Raw genomic sequence first — 23,067 nt, forward strand, 5'->3', positions numbered from 1 at the left:
TCATAAAGTACTCACATACTTATTGCAAAAATCTATTAGTTATCGAAGCAAAGTACTACGCACATGCTCCTAGGGGGCTACATTGGTAGGAAAAGACCATCGCTCGTCCCCGACCGCCACTCACAAGGAAGACAATCAATAAATAATTCATGCTCCAACTTCTTCACATAACGGTTCACCATACGTGCATGCTACGGGAATCACAAACTTCAACACAAGCATTTCTCAAATTTACAACTACTCAACTAACACGTCTCTAATATCACCATCTCCATATCTCAAAACAGTTATCAAGTATCAAATTTCTCATAATATTCAACACACTCATAAGAATTTTTTCATTAATCTTGAATGCCTAACATAATTAAAGCAAATTACCACGCTGTTTTGTAGGACTCTTAAAATAATATAAGTGAAGCATGAGAGAACAATAGTTTCTATAAAACAAATCCACCATCGTGCCTTAAAAGATATAAGTGAAGCACTAGAGCAAAAACTATATAACTCAAAAGATATAAGTGAAGCACATAGAGTATTCTAACAATTTCCGAATCATGTGTGTCCCTCTCAAAAGGTGTGTACAGCAAAGATGATTGTGGTAAACTAACAAATAAAGACTCAAATAATACAAGACTCTCCAAGCAAAACACATATCATGTGGTAAATAAAAATATAGCTCCAAGTAAAGTTACTCATGGAAGTAGAGGAAAGAGGGGATGCCTTCCGGGGCATCCCCAAGCTTGGGATTTTAGGTGTCCTTAGATTATCTTGGGGTGCCATGGGCATCCCCAAGCTTAAGCTCTTGCCACTCCTTGTTCCATAATCCATCAAATCTTTTACCCAAAACTTGAAAACTTCACAACACAAAACTTAAAGTAGAAAATCTTGTGAGCTCCGTTAGCGAAAGAAAACAAAACACCACTTCAAGGTACTGTAATGAACTCATTATTTATTTATATTGGTGTTAAACCTACTGTATTCCAACTTCTATATGGTTTATAAACTATTTTACTAGCCCTAGACTCATCAAAATAAGCAAACAACACATGAAAAACAGAATCTGTCAAAAACAGAACAGTCTGTAGTAATCTATAGCTAACGCAAGTTCTGGAACCCCAAAAATTCTTGTCGGAGTAAATGACCATGGGTAGCCTAGCCGGCTTCCCCTGGTACTTCAGAAAAATTACAGACCGATCAAGCCTCCAAGCGTCCAAGACACGGGGCCGCCTTCCCCTAGCCGGCTACCTCTCAAGCCGGCTGCGCGAAGGCGGCCCAGTCCTGAAATCTTTGAGAAACAAGACCACGAGAAGGCCGACTCCTAGGAGCCGGCCCCTCAGCAGGCGGCTAAGATCTTGCCCTCAGAGTCTGCACCCACATAACGGCGACAAGACGGGGCGTGGCTACAGAAAAGCCTGCCACCCCCGAATCCCGGCGCACGCCTGGCCACAATGCACCGTACGGGGCGGCCATCCCCGTCCGGCGCAGCACTGTTGCCACAATGATCGTGATGTCACCCACGGGGAGCGGCCAGTACGACCCGTGGGTGGCGGGCCCCCTTGGTCAGGGAGATCCCAAAGGCGGCTGGGCTTCCCGCAGCCAGCCAGGGATATGGCCGGCTTCCAATAGCCGGCCAACTTTCTCCCTCCAAGGAGGAGCTTCATTAAGGAGACAAGAGAAGGTAAGGTTACAGTGATGAGCTGCCTCGCGGCGGCACTGTAGCCATGCTTACCACGATAAAGCCATCGTCACCAGGGGCAAGGTAACAGTAACCAGCCCCTGACAAGACCCCTGGGCGGTGGGGCCGGCCTGTCGGCCAAAGGGTCAGCAGTCGGCGGGCCCACCAGTCGACGGGCCCCACCAGTCGGCGGAGAAGCCAGCGGGCGTAGACACAGTCGGCTGGGGCCCATGCCCAGCCGGATTACCATTGTACCCCTGGGGGGTAGGCCTATATAAACCCCCCAGGGTTCCCATGCAGGGGAGATCGCTCTTTGGATAGATTTTAGACACCACAAGGAGAAGAGGAGCGGGCTAGCCTGGCCCTCCTTCATCCTTTCACCAAACAACTCAAGGAGCATTCTGTAGCTACCCTTCGAGCTAGTGATCATGCGGAGACCCCGCAGAGCAGCATTAGGGGTGTTATCTCCACGGAGAGCCCTGAAGCTGGGTAAGATTCGCCGGCATGCATGTCTTCGCCTTATCCCGTTTCCAGGCACCGGCAATGTTTTATTGGCTCCCACAATGATAAGCCATCCATTGGCATATGTCGCACCAACCACCCGACATTTGGCGCCCACCGTGGGGCTAGGTGCACTGTCGTCCGGAGACCTGCTCTGGACGGGAACCCTTTTCCTTCCCAACGTGCGTAGCCAGCCTGGCACGCCCGATGGCGCTTGCCCCGACGCGCTGCAAGACGTCGCCGACGCCTGTGCGGCGAGCTGCCTCGCCGATCTTCTTGGCGAGGCTCGCATCTCTGACGAGTCCGCATCCGACGCGGGCACAGACTGCCCCGAGAGCCACCTCGTCAGCCTCCTCGATCAACTCCACGTCTCCGGCAAGCTTGCCGCGGACTTGGAGTCGGTTGGCTCCACCGACCCAATGCTTGTCGACTTCGACACGACATCCCTTGACGCCTTCCCCACCAACGTGGTGGTCATCAACGGTCCTCTTCCTCGAGCCGACAGCAGCGGCAGTGCCATCACCGAGGTACTGGTCATCAGCCACGACGCCCCCTCAGGCGAAAACGCCCACGACGCTCTGCAGACGGCGCTGCACGACTTGTCCGTCCCGGTCCCGGCCGACACTGACGCCAAGACATTGGAGGCGCGCCGCCTCGCCCTCGTTGCGGAGGGCCAGAGGCTCGCCACCATGAGACGCCTCACTGAGGCTCATCAGCGCGAGGTCGACCATGCCGCCTTCAGCACGCCGCCTCCCGATGGGCCGAGCCGCGTCAGTATCGTCAAGAAACACGGTGCGGCTATCGCCGACATGCTGGGAGCAGACCACCCAGTCTATGCCACACCTCTCGAGAACTTGCGCGCCGCCCAGGCGGCCGCAGACGAGTTGAATGGGCTGGGGCCTGATGAGCTCCCTTATATGACCAGACGCATCCAACAACTTACCGACGTGGCCACAGAGTGGCATGAAGCCGGCGTCCGCGCTGAGAGTCCTCCCTCGCGCCGAGAGCAAGGAGCGATGTCCCGAACACCGATCGCGGGCAACACCCGCGTGAGAAAAGAAAAGGAGCCGGCTGCCAGCCGCAGCCGGACTCGAATCTCCATCGAGCGTGACGCCGAGGGCTGCCCTCGAGCCGTGGAGTGGCGGGGCAACCCTCCTCCTCCTCCGCCTCGTGGGGAAAGATACCCTACCCCGCCGCCTGTCATGCATCCGACTCTCAGAGGCCGGCTGGGTCGCCGCGAAGGAGTCGGCGAGAATGATGCCCGCCACCGTATCGACCGCCTTGCGCGATCCCTGGCTCTGGAAGAAGAAGATGAGGTCGTCCCGTCTTGCTTCGGCCCCCGCATCCGCGACGAGCCCTTCCCCAAAGGGTTCTCGCTCCCAAGAGACACGCCCAAGTACAACGGCTCTGTGAAGCCGGAGGATTGGTTGATCGACTACTCCACCGCGGTTAGCATCGCAAACGACAACAGGCGTGTTGCCGTAAAATATGTGCCCCTCATGCTCCAGGGCACGGCGCGCACCTGGCTTAACAGCCTCAAGCCTTACAATGTCAACAACTGGCTAGACTTCACTGAAGCCTTCATACGCAACTTCACCAGCACCTACAAGCGGGCTCCTAAGCCCCGACAGCTCTCCTTGTGCGCCCAAGGGCCCAATGAATCGACTCGCGACTACCCCACGCGCTGCTTGGCCGACCCGCCCTGGCCAAGTTCATGGCTATACCCCATTATGCCTACCTCAAGATGAAGATACCAAGTTCCAAGGGCATCATCACCGTAGCCGGAGACTACAAGAAATCCTCCGAGTGCGCGGCTACCAGCAGCCGGCTGGCCGAGTCCCTTGTAATTGCTGAAGAGAAGAAGATACTGGACCGAGTCGTGGCCATGACCGGCAAGCAGCCAACCTTGCCCCCCGACCCTAAGGAATGTGGTGCCCAAGGGTCTTTTCAGCCGGCCAAAGAAACAAAGAGGGCACCTCTGGACCCAGATCACCAAGAAAGGTTTGCCACCATCGGGGCAAACCTGGACAGGAAATAGGAAGGCGAGCTCGCTGATTTCCTCCGTGAGAATCGAGACATTTTCGCATGGTCCCCCAAGGACATGCCGGGTGTGCCGAAGGAATTCGCCGAGCACAAGCTACATGTCCGAGAAGGTGCGAAACCAGTCAAACAGCCTCTCCGCCGACTATCGGAGGAGAAGAGAAGGATTGTAGGAGAAGAGATAGCCCGGCTTCTGGCAGCCGGCTTCATTATGGAAGTTTTCTTCCCAGAGTGGCTCGACAACCCGGTCCTCGTGCTGAAGAAAAATAACAAGTGGCGCATGTGTATAGACTACACTAGCCTCAACAAGGCTTGCCCCAAAGATCCCTTCGCTTGCCAAGGATTTATCAAGTAATAGACTCCACAGCCGGATGCGAGCTGTTGAGCTTCTTGGATGCTTACTCAGGCTACCACCAGATAAAGCTGGATCCGGCTGACCGCCTAAAAACCGCCTTCATCACACCACTCGGAGCCTTCTGCTACCTGACTATGACATTCGGCTTGAGAAATGCCGGTGCCACTTTTCAGCGTTGCATGCAGAAATGCCTCCTCAAGCAGTTCGGCAGAAATGCTCACGTCTATGTAGACGATATTGTGGTGAAGACGGAGAAGCGCGACACCTTGCTGGAAGACCTCAGAGAAACATTTGAAAACTTGCGCCGATTCCAAATCAAGCTCAACCCCGAGAAATGCGTGTTCGGAGTACCAGCCGGCCAGCTCCTAGGCTTCCTGGTCTCCGAACGCGGCATCGAGTGCAACCCAATGAAGATCAAGGCCATAGAGAGAATGGAGATTCCCACCAAGCCGCCGGATGTCCAGAAGTTCACCGGATGCTTGGCTTCCCTGAACCGCTTCATCAGCCGGCTCGGAGAGAAGGCCCTCCCCCTCTACCGACTCATGAAGAAGTCCACTCATTTTGAGTGGAACGACCAGGCGGACCAAGCCTTCCACGAGCTAAAGAGGATGCCGACCACGCCGCCTGTCTTGGCGGCACCGGCTGAAAAGGAGCCCATGCTCCTTTACATTGCCGCTACTAGCCGGGTGGTCAGCACTGTCATCGTAGTCCAGCAACCAGAAGAAGGCCGGGCTCAGCCGGTTCAGAGGCCGGTGTATTATTTAAGCGAAGTCTTATCCACCTCGAAGCAGAATTACCCACACTACCAGAAGATGTGCTATGGTGTGTACTTCGCTGCCAAGAAGCTCAAGCCCTATTTTCAAGAGCACCCCATTACGGTCGTATGTACTGCCCCACTTGCCGAGATCATAGGCAGCCGGGATGCATCCGGCCGAGTGGCCAAATGGGCCATTAAGCTGGCCCCCTACGCGATCTTCTACCAGCCCCGCACCGCCATTAAATCCCAGGAACTGGCCGACTTCCTCGCCGATTGGGCCGAAACCCAATACATGCCGCCGACTCCTGACTCCACTCACTAGCGGATGCACTTCAATGGGTCCAAGATGCACACCGGCTTGGGAGCCGGCATCGTCCTCACCTCTCCCAAGGGCGACAAGCTCAAGTATACATTGCAAATTCATTTTGCCACCTCCAACAATGTGGCCGAGTACGAGGCGCTCATACACGGGCTCCGGCTAGCCAAAGAACTCGGCATCCGCCGGATCTTGTGCTATGGCGACTCGGATTTGGTGGTCCAACAGTCATCCGGTAACTGGGACGCCAAAGACGCAAACATGGCGAGCTATCGTTTCCTCGTCCAGCAAATCAGTGGATATTTTGAAGGATGTGAGTTCCTTCATGTACCACATGCCGATAACATGCAAGCGGATGCCCTGGCACGAGTAGGATCCACCCGGCAAGCCATACCAGCCGGCGTTTCTCTCCACCGCCTCCTCAAGCCGTCTATCATGCCGTCTCTAGAGTCCGATTCCATCTTCGTGTCGCCTGACCCCAACGCAGTCGGATCCGACTTGGGAAACCAAGCAGGCGGCACGGGGACTCCAACAGGCGGCCCAGGGACTGCCATAGTCGCACCCGACCCGGGGAATTCGGAACTCGGCCCGGGGACTACTGCAGCCGGCCCGGGGACTACATCAACACAACAGGCGATGGCCGACTCCGACTCCAACTCTTCACTACCCAGCCCACCCGCCCCTATCACAGTGGCAGTCCTGACAATAGAAGAAGTCACAGCCCATCCTGGGCCTAGCCCATCCTCAACTTCTTAGTAAACAGAGAGCTGCCAACCGACAAGATCTCGGCAAGCCAAGTTCAACGCCGAGCCGGAGCCTACACAATCGTCAACAGAGCGCTTGTTAGGCGCAGCGTCACTGGAGTCTTCCAGCGCTGTGTCGAACCAGACAAGGGCATAGCAATCCTCAGAGACATCCACCAAGGCGAATGTGGCCACCACGCAGCCTCAAGATCACTCGTCACCAAGGCTTTTCGCCACGGATTTTTCTGGCCGTCTGCCTTGGAAGACGCCAAGGAACTAGTAAAAAACTGCAAAGGGTGCCAGGTTTTTAGCTCCAAGCAACACCTGCCGGCTTCTGCACTCAAGGCCATCCCCCTCACCTGGCCCTTTGCCGTCTGGAGGCTGGACATGGTGGGCCCGTTCAAGACGGCGCGTGGCGGCATGACACATCTGCTCGTCGCTGTGGACAAATTAACCAAGTGGATTGAGGCGAAGCCGATCAAAAAGCTGAATGGGCCGACTGCCGTCACATTCATCGCAGATATTATAACCCGGTATGGCGTACCACATAGCATCATCACCGACAACGGCACAAATTTTGCAAAGGGAGCACTGGCACGTTTCTGCGCAACAAGCGGCATCCGGCTGGACCTAGCGTCCGTTGCCCACCCGCAGTCAAACGGCCAGGTCGAGCGAGCAAACGGTCTCATCCTCTCCGGCATCAAGCCCCGACTGGTCGTGCCACTGGAGCGTTCGGCCGGTTGCTGGCTCGACAAGCTGCCGGCCGTCCTCTAGAGTTTGCACACTACCCTAAACAAATCGACCGGCTTCACCCCTTTTTTCCTTGTATATGGTGCCGAGGCCGTCATCCCAACTGACATCGAGTTCGACTCGCCTCGGGTCACCATGTACACAGAGGCGGAAGCCAAGGAAGCACGAGAAGACGGCGTTGACCTGCTGGAAGAGGGCCGGCTATTAGCTCTCAGTCGGTCCGCCATCTATCAGCAGGGTCTGCGCCGCTACCACAGCCGGAAGGTCAAGCCAAGATCTTTCCAAGAGGGCGATCTTGTGCTCCGGCTGATCCAGCGAACAGCTGGCCAGCACAAGCTCTCGGCCCCTTGGGAGGGCCCCTTCATCATCAGTAGAGCTTTAGGCAACAACTCCTACTACCTACTCGACGCGCAGAAGCTGAAGGCACGCAAGAGAGACGATTCCGGCAAGGATTCGGACCGACGTGGAACGCCAATCTCCTCTGAAGATTTTACAGTTAAAAAGCAGTACGTAGCACGCTACCTTCTGTATTAAGTATGAGACAAGGGGTGCCCTGAGGAGTACTCGGGGACTACCCTCTTTTGTTTATGAAAGATAAGTATCACGCATACGATTATGTTGCTACACTTGCTTTCCTCGTCCGGCACCGGGTTCGACCAGTCGGCCCGGGGACGCGCCACCTCAAGTTATATCTAAAGTTCCACCGGCAGCCAGACAAGTAGTGTGCCGGCACCCAAGCCCCCTCTTGCCAAAAGTCGCAGCTCGAAGAAATGATTGTCCGACTGGCAAGAGCCAAGGGCAGGAAAGGATGCCCACGCGAAAAACGGCCAAGGACTAACGAACTTATATAACACGAGCCGGCGTCCCACCCCGCCAGCCGACTACTAGAGCAGTCGGCTGGCCGGCTTCCCGTTCACCTTGCTGCAAATCTGAAAAAGCTCAAGTACTTGCCTTCCCAAAAGGACCAAGTCCTTCTCCAGCCACAGACTGCAGAGCAGCTGTCCGGCTGGGAAGGCGGTGGCCAAGGGAAGGTGGCAAAGGAAAAAGCCAAAGGATAAAAAGCAAACGGAAGCCAAACACATGCATAATATTTACACAAAAGACCTTCGAAAGGCCAGCATTCAACATAGTCTGAATACACCCCCCGTGGGTGGAACTGTGCAAATTTAAAAGATTGTTCAAAGAAGTAACAAGCAGGAAAGCTAGGACGGCGGATCAAGCTAGGGGACTAACAGGCGAGTTGGGTAGGTTGGCGGAGTCGGCGGTGCCGGCTGGAGGAGTGACCGGCTGGCGAGTCTCGGCATCATTGTTGGAAGCACGATCGGGCTGAGGCGGGCTGGTCGCTTCACCATCCGGCGCAACGTCTTCATCATCCTCTCCCTCTTCCTCTTCGCCCTCATCACTGGAGGCAATCTCCTCCGCCGAGTCCTCACCTTCGGCCAGGTTCAGCCTGAACCACTCCTCCGGCTGAGCGACGGCAGCGTCATCCACCTCAGGAGCAAAGGCGCTGGTATCAGTATACTCGGCAGTCGCCGAGGTATGCTGGATGATAGCCGGCTGCACCGCCTCCAGCTCCTCGTCAGCCTCCTGCCGCCAGGTGCTCAGCTAGTCCAAGTTCAGCCCAGGATACCAAGCCCGGACGAACTCCAGAGCCCGCCTAGCGCCGGAGCGGGCCGCTAACGCCTTCCAAGCCTCGAAGCGGCCGACTGCGACCTCTAGCCAGTCGGCGGTCCGACTTGGGGTGCGCGGAATCACCTCGCCAGGACAGAGGGCGGCCAGCACTTGCGCTCCGGTGCGCTGAAGACGGCGGAGCATGCGATGGGCCGGCTGCAGGCGGTCTTGAAGCCCCAGAAGCTGCTCCTCAAGTGACCGGCTGGCATTCGGCGCAATCTCGGCCCCCGCCTGCCGTCGCGCGTCGCGGTAGGCCTCGATGGCTTGGGTGGCGGCGGCTGAGTAGCCGGGGAAGTAATCTGCACAAAGAGGAAAGCAGTGACACAAAATCAAAAAATGAATCAGATAGTAGAAGGCAGGCAAGGAAGCAAAGAAGAAGGCGGCCTACCATCAATCACGTCTTCCACCTGGCTGTAGCCTTGGCTCAGCGCCTGCCTCATCTCGTCCCGGTTTGCCGCCTCGGTCTCGTACTCGGCTTTGAGGGCGGCCTCGTTGTCCTGCGCCGCCTTCAGGGCCGCCTTGTGGCTCTCCTCCTGGTCGGCCAGCTTCTTGGCCAGGCGGTCACGCTCTTGAGCCAGGGCGGTGCGCTCGGCCTCCTTGGCACGAAGGGCGGTCTGGGCTCCGCTCAGCTGGCTCCTCAAGTCGGCATTGGCCCCTGCAATATAAAGAAAGAAGTCGTCAGGAAAAGATCCGACCCGACTACTCGGTAGTCGGCCCGAATCTCGGGGACTACACCCAGTGGGCGCGCTGACGCGCCCCCACTTAAAAGAAAAACGAAGCGCTTACTCCGGCTCTCGGTCAGATCAGTGGCTTTCTGATTCAACTCCTGGGCCTGGGAGTTGAAGGCGGCAGCGCGGAGGTTGTGATACTCCTGCAGAGAAGACAAGGGACGTGAGTAAGAACAAGATGGTAATCAAGCTTTCCAATAAGTTCCAAGCCGCCTGCTCAGCAGCCGACTTGGAACTCGGGGACTACACCTAGTGGGTGCGCTGACGCGCCCCCACGGAAGAAATTAAAAGCAATCAAAGGAGCAGGAGGACTCACCCGAATAACCGGCCGCGTCATGAGAAACTCCTGGGTGTACTGCTTCAGCGCGGTGCCTTGGGCCTGAAGCCGGTTTCGGATGGCCTGCGCCGCCACATTCAGCACGACTGTCCCGCCGCCCGGCGTCCACCCGGACGAGCTGTCGCTGGCCGCCTCTAGGTCCTGGGCCGACGAGTCGGTGTCCACGGTCTTTTGCGCGTCCGGCGCTGAAGTCGCCTTCCCTGCGCGCCGACGAAGCAGTGACGAGATCACAAGATCCCCTCCCACGGTCGGCTCATCCCCAGCCGGCTGTGCTGGCGGCACTTCAGGCCGGCCTCCTCGGCCCGCTCCAGTCGGCGATGATGGCGCCGCCTCCCTCTCCATCTCCGGCTGGCTACGGCCGGCCTCCTCAAACGGGGGCACAGGGGTGTCGGGAGCCGTGGCGCGGAGGGGAATGACAAACTGCGGAGGCTGGTTCTGCAGGGCCTCCGCCTCCCTCTCCGCATCTGCGGCCTCCGCTTGGGCCTTGGCGGCTCCGACGGCTCGCGCCTCCGCTGACTTCTGCTTCGCCTCCCAAGTCGCCCTCCGCTCCTCCGCCTCCCGCTCCTCCCGCGCTTCCCGCGCGTTCCGCTCTGTTGCCTCTAGGAGGTCGGCGCGGGGATCTACCCGGCGCGAGCTTGAAGACCCTCCTACGGCTCCGACTATGGAGGCGGCCAGGGCTCGCCCAAGGGAAAGAGGGAACCTGTTTGATAAGTTGAGAAAAGGGTTTGGAAAAACATCAACCGAAGAAGAAGAAAAAAGAAAGGCATGAGAACAGCGACACTTACGCTGAGACCGCCTGCAGGTGCTTCACCACCTTGCGGAAGCGAGCTGCCTTCGCGGCCGCCTCGTCCCGTTTGGTCGCCGCCGCGGTACTCTTGGGCTTCTTCGGCCGACTGCCGAAGTGGGTCGATGCGGCCCGGCGCTTCTGCATGCCGCCCTGGGTAGTCGGCCCGACGGATGGGCCCGCACCATGGTGATCGGGCGCCGGCCGGCGGCGCACGATGACTTCGGCCTCGTCGTCATTTGGCCAATCCTCGAGGTCGGCCCTGAGCCCGGACCCGCCTACGTCGCCGCCTTCCCCCACGACGTCATCTTCCATGGCGGCCGCCCCCAGGTTTGGATCGTCTACGTCATCCATTGTACGGTCGGGGAGGAACTGGCGTTCCACCCCTGCGGCCTCGGCTGCTGGCGGAAGAATGGGGTTTTGCCAAACAAAGGCCGGGTGGTCAGGAGTTGGCCACCATGAACTCGGCAATAAGCAAAGATAAAGAGGAAGAGAAACTTACCACGGGCGGAGGATTGGCGCGAGAGTACAGCACCTTGCCATATTGCCACTCCTCGGTGAGCTTGCAGTTGGAAATGTAGTTCACCATGTAAGACACCTCGGCGTGAGGCATCTCCTTGGTGCTTAACCGGCACGGGTCGAAGCGGCCGCTCATCTGGCAGATCATATGAGGTCGGCCCTGAAGCGGGAGCACCCAACGCTCCATGAAGGCGGACACCAGGTCGGCCCCAGACAGACCCTCCGACTGGATCATCACCCGGAGCCGGTCAACGGAGGCGGACCCGCCTGGAGACAGCGACCTGGACCGGAAGGACCATGAAGGCTGCCTCCCAGCCGGCGAGCCAGCTATGTAAGCCGGCAGGTTGACGAAGTCGCCCTGCGAAGCAATATTCTTCACATAAAAGTAGGACTTCTGCCAGAGCTTCACCGACTGGATCAGCGGGATGAGCGGAAACGGGTTGTTGTCGCTCGCCCTCCGCATGGTGATGATGGCACCGCATGGGGCGGGCACGCCCGCGATGACGGTGCCGAGCTTGCACTGAAAGAACTCTCCCCATAGTTCAAGAGTGGGGAGGACGCCGAGAAAACCCTCGCACAGGGTGACGAAGGCCGACAGCAGCATCACCGCGTTGGGAGTGAGGTGATGCAGCTGGAGATGATAAAATTCAAGGAACAAGCGGAGGAACCCGCTCGCCGGCAGGCCGAAGCCGCGCAGGCAGTGCGAGCGGAAGATTACCCGCTCGTCCTCTTCCGGCGCCGGCGAGATTTCCCTCTCCGGCGCGAGGCAGACCCACACAAGATCCGTGCCCGGCAGCCGCCACGTCCGACGGAGGAAGTCGACGTGGTCATCGTGGACGTTGGAGCCGTCCCAGGAGCTCGACAACGCCATGGTAATGGCGCGCCGGTGAGAAAGGTGCGGCGAAACGAGGGTGCACAACCCAACTGCGACGAAGCAACGGCGAGCCAAAAAGATTGGCGGGAAGGCCGAGCGGCGGCAGGTAGCTGTCGTGACAAGAGGAGGAAGAAGGAGGGGGCAGAGCGAGGGAGAGCGCGCGAGCGTTTGGCGCTCCCCTCCTCTCCCCCTACTTATAGCCTCGTGCGGCGAAGCCGAGGAGGCAGGACGTGGGGGGATGTGGGATTAACTGCACCCACTCCCCCACGCATCGTGATTATTGCGCCATTACGGTGTGGGGAAACCGCTGCTGGGGCACGCGCAGTCCGTCCAGGCCGCAGAAGATCCGTGTGTGGGCCGAGGCCCTGTAGTGGCGGGCCCCCGACTGCGGCGGCGTCCCGTCGCGCGCGTGGGCTGGCAGGCCCCTCCAGCCGGAGGATGCCACGTGGCGCGCGGACAACGAGCGGTCAGCTCACACCCGGACTCGCGCGCCGACTGACACCCGCCTTCAAACTTCGAGATCTCTAAGAGACGGCGCGCCTAGTTGAAACCGGCTTCTAGTTCCCGGCTCCTCAAGATAGGAAGCTGACTGAGCTCCTCGACTTTTTTCTGCCTTGGAGCCCAACCAGCTTCGGGGACTACTGTCGGAGTAAATGACCACGGGTAGCCTAGCCGGCTTCCCCTGGTACTTTAGAAAAATTATAGACCAATCAAGCCTCCAAGCGTCCAAGACACGGGGCCGCCTTCCCCTAGCCGGCCACCTCTCAAGCCGGCTGCGCGAAGGCGGCCCAGCCCTGAAATCTTTGAGAAACAAGACCACAAGAAGGCCGACTCCTAGGAACCGGCCCCTCAGCAGGCGGCCAAGATCTTGCCCTCAGATTCTGCACCCACATAACGGCGACAAGACGGGGCATGGCTACAGAAAAGCCTGCCACCCCCGAATCCCGGCGCACGCCTGGCCACAGTGCAACGTACGGGGCGGCCATCCCCGTCCGGCGCGGCACTGTTGCCAAGATGATCATGACGTCACCCACGGCGAGCGGCCAGTACAACCCGTGGGTGGCGGGCCCCCTTTGTCAGGGAGATCCCAAAGGCGGCCGGGCTTCCCGCAGCCGGCCAGGGATATGGCCGGCTTCCGATAGCCGGCCAAATTTCTCCCTCCAAGGATGAGCTTCAATAAGGAGACAAGAGAAGGTAAGGTTACAGTGATGAGCCGCCTCGCGGCGGCACTGTAGCCATGCTTACCACGACAAAGCCATCGTCACCAGGGGCAAGGTAACAGTAACCAGCCCCCGACAAGACCCCCGGGCGGTGGGGCTGGCCTGTCAGCCAAAGGGTCGGCAACCGGCGGGCCCACCAGTCAACGGGCCCCACCAGTCGGCGGAGAAGCCGGCGGGCGTAGACATAGTCGACTGGGGCCCACGCCCAGCCGGATTACCATTGTACCCCTGGGGGTAGGCCTATATAAACTCCCTAGGGTTCCCATGCAGGGGAGATCGCTCTTTGGATAGATTTTAGACACCACAAGGAGAAGAGGAGCGGGCTAGCCTGGCCCTCCTTCATCCTTTCACCGAACAGCTCAAGGAGCATTCTGTAGCTACCCTTCGAGCTAGTGATCATGCGGAGACCCCACAGAGCAGCATTAGGGGTGTTATCTCCACGGAGAGCCCTGAAGCTGGGTAAGATTCGCCGGCGTGCATGTCTTCGCCTTATCCCGTTTCCAGGCACCAGCGATGTTTTATTGGCTCCCACAATGATAAGCCATCCATTGGCATATGTCGCACCAACCACCCGACAATTCTAAAATAAATTGCTGGGCGTGAGTAATTTATCTATTAATCATCTGCAAAAAGAATTAACTAAATAGCACTTTCCAAATAAAAATTGAAGCAATTCTCGTGAGCACTAAAGTTTCTTTTTGTTACAGCAAGATTAAAAAGACTTTCCCCAAGTCTTCCCAAAGGTTCTACTTGGCACAAACACTAATTAAACACAAAAATCACAACCAAAACAGAGGCTAGATAAATTATTTATTACTAAATAGGAGCAAAAAGCAAGGAATAAAAATAAAATTGGGTTGCCTCCCAACAAGCACTAACGTTTAACGCCCCTAGCTAGGCATAAAAGCAAGGATAGATCTAGGTATTGCCATCTTTGGTAGGCAATCCATAAGTAACTATCATAATAGATTCATATGGTAATTTAATTTTCTTTCTAGGGAAGTGTTCCATGCCTTTCCTTAGCGGAAATTGGAATCTAATATTCCCTTACTTCATATCAATAATTGTACCACTCGTTCTAAGGAAAGGTCTACCAAGAATAATAGGAGATGAAGGATTGCAATCTATGTCAGGAACAATAAAATCTACGGGCACATAATTCCTATTTGCAACAATAAGAACATAATTAATTCATCCCATAGGTTTCTTAATAGTTGAATCCGCAAGGTGCAAGTTTAAAGAGCAATCATCAAAATCACGGAAACCTAGCAAATCACACAAAGTCTTTGGAATCGTGAAAACACTAGCACCCAAATCACACAAAGAATAGCATTCATTATCTTTAATTTTAATTTTAATAGTAGGTTCCCACTCATCATAAATTTTTCTAGGGATAGAAACTTGCAACTCAAGTTTTTCTTCATAAGATTGCACCAAAGCATCAATGATATGTTTGGTAAAGGCTTTATTTTGGCTATAAGCATGAGGAGAAATTAGCACGGATTGCAACAAGGAAATACAATCTATCAAATAGCAATTATCATAATTAAATTCCTCGAGATCCAAAATAGTGGGTTCATCGATATTTAAAGTTTTGACTTCTTCAATCCCACTTTTAACAATTTTAGCATCACGATCTAAAGACTCCGAATTTTTGGAACGTCTTCTAGGTAAAGGTGGATCATATTAAGTCCCATCATTATCAAGATTCATATTGCAAAACAAAGATTTAATAGGGGACACATCAATAACTTTTAGATCTTCATCTTTATTATCATGGAAACTAGAAGAACACACTTTTATAAGCAATCTTTCTTAGCACACATCCTAGCGGTTCTTTCTTTGCACTCATCAATGGAAATTCTCATGGCTTTGAGAGACTCATTTATATCATGCTTAGGTGGAATAGATCTAAGTTCCAAAGAATCAATATCAAGAGAAATTCTATCAACGTTCCTAGCCAACTCATCAATCTTAAGCAATTTTTCTTCAATCAAAGCATTGAAATTCTTTTGCAAAGTAATAAATTCTTTAATATTAGATTCAAAACCAGAGTAAATCTTATTAAAATTTCCATAATAATTGTTGTAGGAATTACCATAATTATTAGAGGAATTACTAGGATATGGCCTAGGATTAAAGTTTCCTCTATACGCGTTGTTACAGAAATTATTCCTACCAACAAAATTCACATCCATAGATTCATTATTATTCTCAATTAAAGTAGACAAAGGCATATCATTAGGATCATAAGAAACACTTTTATTAGCAAATAATTTCATAAGTTCATCCATCTTTCCACTCAAAACATTAATTTCATCTCTCGCATGCACTTTCTTATTAATAGATCTTTCAGTGTGCCATTGAGAATAATTAACCATAATATTATCTAGGAGTTTAGTAGCTTCTCCTAAAGTGATTTCCATAAAAGTGCCTCCTGCGGTCGAATCTAAAAGATTTCTAGAAGCAAAATTCAATCCGGCATAAATTTTTGTATAATCATCCATAAATTCAAACCATGTGTAGGGCAATTACGTATCATTAATTTCATCCTCTCCCAAGCTTGTGCAACATGTTCATGATCAAGTATCTTAAAATTCATGATACCGTTTCTAAGAGAGATGATCTTAGCGGGAGGAAAATACTTAGATATAAAAGCATCTTTGCACTTATTCCACGAATCAATACTATTTTTAGGCAAAGACGAAAACCAAGCTTTAGCACGATCTCTAAGCGAAAAAGGAAATAGCTTCAATTTAACAATATCATTGTCCACATCTTTCTTCTTTTGCATATCACATAAATCAACAAAGTTGTTTAGATGGGTAGCGACATCTTCACTAGGAAGGCCGGAAAACGAATCTTTCATGACAAGATTCAGCAAATCAGCATTAATTTCACAAGATTCAGCATCGGTAAGAGGAGCAATAGGAGTGCTAATAAAATCATTATTGTTGGTATTAGTAAAGTCACACAATTTGGTATTATCTTGAGCCATCGTGACAAGCAAGCAATCCAACACAAAAGCAAACAAAAGACGGGTAAAAAGAGGCAAATAGAGAAAGAGGAGGAGGAGGGAGAGAGAGGGCGAATAAAACGACAAGGGTGAAGTGGGGGAGAGGAAAACAAGAGGTAAAGGGCAAATAATGTAATGCGGGAGATAAGGGTTTGTGATGGGTACTTGGTATGTTGACTTTTATGTAGACTCCCCGGCAACGGTGCCAGAAATCCTTCTTTCTACCTCTTGAGCACTGCGTTGGTTTTCCCTTAAAGAGGAAAGGGTGATGCAACAAAGTAGCATAAGTATTTCCCTCAGTTTTTGAGAACCAAGGTATCAATCCAGTAGGAGGCCACGCACGAGTCCCTCGCACCTACACAAACAAATAAAATCCTCGCAACCAACACAATATTTGGGTTGTCAATCCCTTCACGGTCACTTACGAAAGTGAGATCTAATAGATATGATAAGATAATATTTTTGGTATTTTTATGATAAAGATGCAAAGTAAAGAAAGCAAAATAAATGGAAAAGGAAATAGCTTGTTGACGGAAGATTAATATGATGGAAAATAGATCTTGGGGCCATAGGTTTCACTAGTGGCTTCTCTCGAGAGCATAAGTATTACGGTGGGTAAACAAATTACTGTTGAGCAATTGACAGAATTGAGCATAGTTACGAGAATATCTAGGTATGATCATGTATATAGGAATCACATCCGAGACAAGTAGACTGACTCCTGCCTGCATCTACTACTATTACTCCACACATCGACCGCTATCCAGCATGCATCTAGAGTATTAAGTTCAAAAGAACAGAGTAACGCTTTAAGCAAGATGACATGATGTAGAGGGATAAACTCATGCAATATGATATAAACCCCATCTTGTTATCCTCGATGGCAACAATACAATACGTGCCTTGCTTCCCCTACTTTCACTTGGAAAGGACATCGCAAGAATGAACCCAAAGCTAAGCAGTTCTCCAATTGCAAGAAAGATCAATCTAGTAGGCCAAACCAAACTGATAATTCGAAGAGACTTGAAAAGATAACCAATCATACATAAAAGAATTCAGGGAAGATTCAAATATTGTTCATAGATAAACTTGATCATAAAACCACAATTCATCGGTCTCAACAAACACACCGCAAAAGAAGATTAGATCGAATAGATCTCCACAAGAGAGGGGGAGAACTTTGTATTGAGATCCAAAAAGAGAGAAGAAGCCATCTAGCTAATAACTATGGACCCGAAGGTCTGAAGTAAACTACTCACACTTCATCAGAGAGGCTATGGTGTTGATGTAGAAGCCCTCCGTGATCTATGCCCCCTCCGGCGGAGCTCCGAAAAAGGCCCCAAGATGGGATCTCACGGGTACAGAAAGTTACAGCAGTGGAATTAGGGTTTTGGCTCCGTATCTGGTAGTTTGGGGGTACGTAGGTATATATAGGAGGAAGAAGTACGTCGGTGAACAACGTGGGCCCCATGAGGGTGGAGAGCGCGCCTCAGGGGGTGGGGGTAGGTGCGCCCCCTACCTCGTGCCCTCCTGGTTTCTGTCTTGATGTAGGTTCCAAGTCCTCTAGATCATGTTCATTCCGAAAATCACGTTCCCGAAGGTTTCATTCTGTGTGGACTCCATTTGATATTCTTGTTCTGCGGAACTCTCAAATAGGCAAAAAACAACAATTCTGGGCTGGGCCTCCGCTTAATAGGTTAGTCCCAAAAATAATATAAAAGTGTATAATAAAGCCCAATAATGTCCAAAATAGGATATAATATAGCATGGAACAATCAAAAATTATAGATACTTTGGAGAGGTATCATGTGGTCTGTCTGCTGTACGCTCTTTTGTGTGCCCAAATTAGCAAGCGATGTTAAATTATGCAATGACGTACCCGGGGAAATTTCCACCAAAATTTGAATTATCAAACTCATCCCATGCACGAAAAGCAGAAGAACCGTTTGTGATGCACACAATCATTCAAAGTGGAAGGTCCGGCGGCACCGCGCGCCAAGTTTCCCTCCACATTTCCAAAATTTTGGCCTACCGCCAAAATATCTACCCCCCCTTTTCTCCCCGACCACAAGTCACATTTCCCCTGTTTCCTCCTTCCTTCCTTCCTTCCTAAGATATAGCTACTTCCTCGCTCTTGCCGTCTTGCATCCTACCGCCGGGGTCGCCATGGTCTTCTTCAAAGACCTCTCCAGCGGTTCCTCCACCGGCGACGACTCCTTCACCACCCGGATATGCCTCTCTTCTCTCTCTCTTGGGCTATGACTTGGAATGAATGATTTTTACCCAGCGGTCGATTTGAGTCATTTCTTCCTCTTGTAGCTCCCTAGGACCATCAGTGGCAATAGATGGAGCGGGGTGGCTGAAGATCTATCTGCTCGTTGTCACCATCAATCTCCATCCGTGAAGCGAGTTGCTTTTGATTCTGTGGACAGTGGGAGGAAGTCTCTGGCATGTGCGGAGAAGGTTAGACCCTCTTTCATTGTTACAAATCATTTGTTAGATGTGATTCAGACATTGTCACGGTCCCAACCCATTCATACCACACCTTTAACCAAATGCATCCTAAGACAGTGTCACAGTTTGTACCTAGTATCTTAAATTGTTGCCATCTCATCAGCGGTGCCATTAGAAAATTATTTGGCACCGCTTCAGCAGTTTGTGCATCCAACTTTGGTCCACACATCCGAGCAGCCAAGCAGTAAAATACTAAATCTTTAATTATGGCACAAAGGAACTAGGCATCGGAGCAACTACGTGCTTCAGAGTCCGAATTCCTGTTTCTTTTCGCTGCATCGGCTCGCCAGTGCATGGTACCAGTGCGAGATTTAGCAACAGTTGTCTTTACCCCAGTTTTGGCATACATAGTGGACGACCTTAGTGCTATTAGTTCTATGTTACTAAAATTGTGCATGTACACACCTGTTAGTATCAATTTGCTGTCATCCAAACACTGTCACTATGTTGTTGCAGTTATATTTACCTTCCTCATAGACTGTTCAATTTGTTATTTATTGTACATGAGTAAGAACTTGTAGCATCGTTTTAGTTAATTATAGCTTCTGATGTTCCAGAAGTTGGTTGTTGTCTCAATACCAATTATTTCATTTGCACATTGATCTTATTGAGAAGATATGCCATAATTAACATGTTTCTTCAGTTTTCAGTTTTTCAAAATAAGCATTGGTGATTTTCTATGTTGCTATAAACCCATTTCCCCTACAATTGTTACTGATCTAGTTTTAAATATTATAGGATGATAAGAAGTGTTCTTACTTGGAGTGGGTTGATCAAGAGTGGCCATTGTCTTTGAAGATGTGCCTAGCGAAGCTCTGGAGTATGTATGAGGAAGAGAACAGACGTAGGCTTAGAGAAACTGTTGTCAACACTGAAGAATATTTGAAGATGCGGGATAAAAAGTTGAAGGTGGAGAATGAGCTTGGATTTTTTAAATCAGACTTTGCTAAGATGGTGTTGGCAAAGGAGGAGGCACTTTCCCTGTTAGCCCGTGCAAAACAGGTACTTACTGAACTGAAAGCAGAGGTGGATAAGACGAGCCTAGATGATCTTGATTAGGGAAATGAATATATTGTTCTTATGAAGTTGAACTAGCTATATGTTGTACCGTGTTGTTTACATGTAGCTACCGTACTGTGATGTTATAATATATTTATGTGCCTGATATGAAATTGGCAAACAGCTGTTCGATATGAAATGTGAATTTACATAATACTAGAATTATTGATCGTAAACTAATAAACCTGCTAAATGTGCCATGGACCTTTGCAAACGGTTCTAGCAGTAAAAGCGCTTGAGATGGATAGCCTAATGCCACACAGTTTTCTTCATCAAATCGTGTGTGATATAGTTGATAAAAGCTAACAGTTAACCAAGGCAGGCCGTGTGTGATAGTTACACCTTTCACACACAAGCCAAGAAATAAAACTGTGTGGGATGTACATACGAACGGAAATGTTTTCCCTGGATTGACTGTGTGGGATGTACATAAGAACGGAAACGTGTTCCTTGGATTGACTGTGTGTAATATAGATACGAACAGAAATGTTTTTCTGGGATTCACCGTGTGGGGTGTACATACCTACGGAAATGATTGTCTCGGATTACCATGTGGGATGTACATACCTACGGAAATGATTGGGTTTCGATGCCTCGCTCGATTTCACATGACCCCAGCCTGTGTCCCAGGAGGGCCTATCCCTGACGATTTCTGGGTCATGTCGGAAGGACCCCCCTATCTCCCACACTCACCTGGCGACGGTTCCAAATGTCGTCGTGGAAAGGGGTTAAAAACTGTTTGTTTAGGACTGACGCGCACCAGTGACCTGAGTGCCTTCGTGAGGGTAAGTCGTTGCATGAAAAGTTTTTCATGCTCATGCAATGCACGACCCATCGCTTACATGCTCTTAAGCACTAGTACATGACCCCCTTATTAGCACTTAGCAGTGTTCGAAAGTTCCTACAAGCAACGTTCGGCCGAAGCACTACTACTACGTTCTCACTACCCTTTTTTTTTACAGAAAATGAAGTGTTTGAGGCATGATACATCTTTGTCGTATCTACTTTTCCAAACACTTTTGCCCTTGTTTTGGACTCTAACTTGCATGATTTGAATGGAACTAACCCGGACTGACGTTGTTTTCAGCAGAATTGCCATGGTGTTATTTTTGTGCAGAAATAAAAGTTCTGGGAATGACCTGAAATTCAACGGAGATTATTTTTGGAATATATAAAAAATACTAGAAGAAGAATCCACGTCAGGGGGCCACACCCTGTCCACGAGGGTGGGGGGCGCGCCCCCTGCCTCGTGGTCCCCCTAACGCTCCACCGACCTCAACTTCAACTCCATATATTCACTTCCGGGGAGAAAAAAATTAGAGAGAAGGATTCATCGCGGTTTACGATACGGAGCTGCCGCCAAGCCCTAAACTCTCTCGGGAGGGATGATCTGGAGTCCATTCGGGGCTCCGGAGAGGGGAATCCGTCGCCATTGTCATCATCAACCTTCCTCCACAAATTTCATGATGCTCACCACCGTGCGTGAGTAATTCCATTGTAGGCTTGCTGGACGGATATGGGTTGGATGAGATTTGTCGGGGATATACCCTGCGGTATGACCCGGCTGGAAATATAACCCGGTTGACACTTGGCAATTCACTGGCGGCCCACCCTGACCAGACGGTTTACAAGCAACCCGCCTGAACATTATGACTCACTGGTAACCGAGCGGGCGAGATAGACGGATGACAAGGCCCAAGGCCCAGAAGGCCGGTTTATGTTAAAGGTGGGCTGGTTTAAGAGGAAAGGCGTGAGGAACATTTCCCTTACAAGGAGTCAAGACCCGGACATGTATCCAATTTGTATTATAACATAGACTAGTCCTAATCCTAATAGGACTCCACATGTAACCCACCCCTCTAACTTATATAAGGAGGGGCATGGCTCCCCAAGAGGGACAAGCAAGAAGAAACAATCTCTAGGGCTAGATACAAAGAGCCGGTTTACCGGTGACTCCCTCATGATGATAATGAGATCTAGCCACAAACAGCATGTAGGGTTGTTACCGGATGATGTTTCCCGGGGCTCGAAGCTCTCTAAATCCTTGTCTTGTGTTGCGTCTCTCGATTCCGCTCAACCCCTCTCAAGCTACCACATAGATGCGTTGGCCTCATGACTAAGTCCTCACACTAAGACATCTGCCGTGACAATTCCACGACAAGATTTATCATGTAATCGAGTTAGTTTTGTTAGGGTTTGATCCCTAGTATCCACTATGTTCTGAGATTGATGTTGCTATGACTTTGCTATGCTTAATGCTTGTCACTAGGGCCCGAGTGCCATGATTTCAGATCTGAACCTATTATGTTTTCATGAATATATGGGAGTTCTTGACCCTATCTTGCAAGTCTATAGTCACCTAATATATGTTATGATCCGCTAACCCCGAAGTGACAATAATCGGGATACTTACCGGTGATGACCGTAGTTTGAGGAGTTCATGTATTCACTATGTGTTAATGCTTTAGTCCGGTACTCTATTAAAAGGAGGCCTTAATATCCCTTAGTTTCCAATAGGACCCCGCTGCCACGGGAGGGTAGGATAAAAGATGTCATGCAAGTTCTTTTCCATAAGCACGTATGACTATATTCGGAATACATGCCTACATTACATTGATGAACTAGAGCTAGTTCCGTGTCACCCTATGTTATAACTATTGCATGATTGATCGCATCCGACATACTTATCCATCACTGATTCATTGCCTACGAGCTTTTCATATATTGTTCTTCGCTTATATACTTTTCTGTTGCTACTGTTACAATCATTATAAAACCAAAATTGCTACCGTTACTTTTACCACTATTACCACTACTATCATATTACTTTGCTACTAAATACTTTGTTGCAGACATTAAGTTTCCAAGTGTGGTTAAATTGACAACTCAGCTGCTAATACTTGAGAATATTCTTTGGCTCCCCTTGTGTCGAATCAATAAATTTGGGTTGAATACTCTACCCTCGAAAACTGTTGCAATCCCCTATACTTGTGGGTTATCAAGACTATTTTCTGGCACCGTTGCCAGGGAGCATAGCTCTATTCTTTGAGTCACTTGGGATTTATATCTGCTTATCATTATGAAGAACTTGAAAGATCAAAGAACCAAGATTTTTCCCTCAACTACGAGGGGAGGTAAGGAACTGCCATCTAGCTCTGCACTTGATTCACCTTCTGTTTTGAGTAAACTTGCGACACCTACACATGCT

At 51.0% G+C, this 23,067-nt stretch overlaps 1 pseudogene; it reads left to right on the forward strand.

Moving 5' to 3' along the window:
- The first annotated feature begins 2,103 nt into the window (after positions 1-2,103).
- LOC147958590 (uncharacterized) lies at positions 2,104-2,869 on the forward strand (annotated as a pseudogene).
- The last annotated feature ends 20,198 nt before the right edge of the window (positions 2,870-23,067 follow it).

Source organism: Triticum urartu, chromosome 7A, assembly GCF_056163025.1.
Source record: "Triticum urartu cultivar PI428250 chromosome 7A, HENAU_Tu73, whole genome shotgun sequence".
NCBI classification, from domain to species: domain Eukaryota; kingdom Viridiplantae; phylum Streptophyta; class Magnoliopsida; order Poales; family Poaceae; genus Triticum; species Triticum urartu.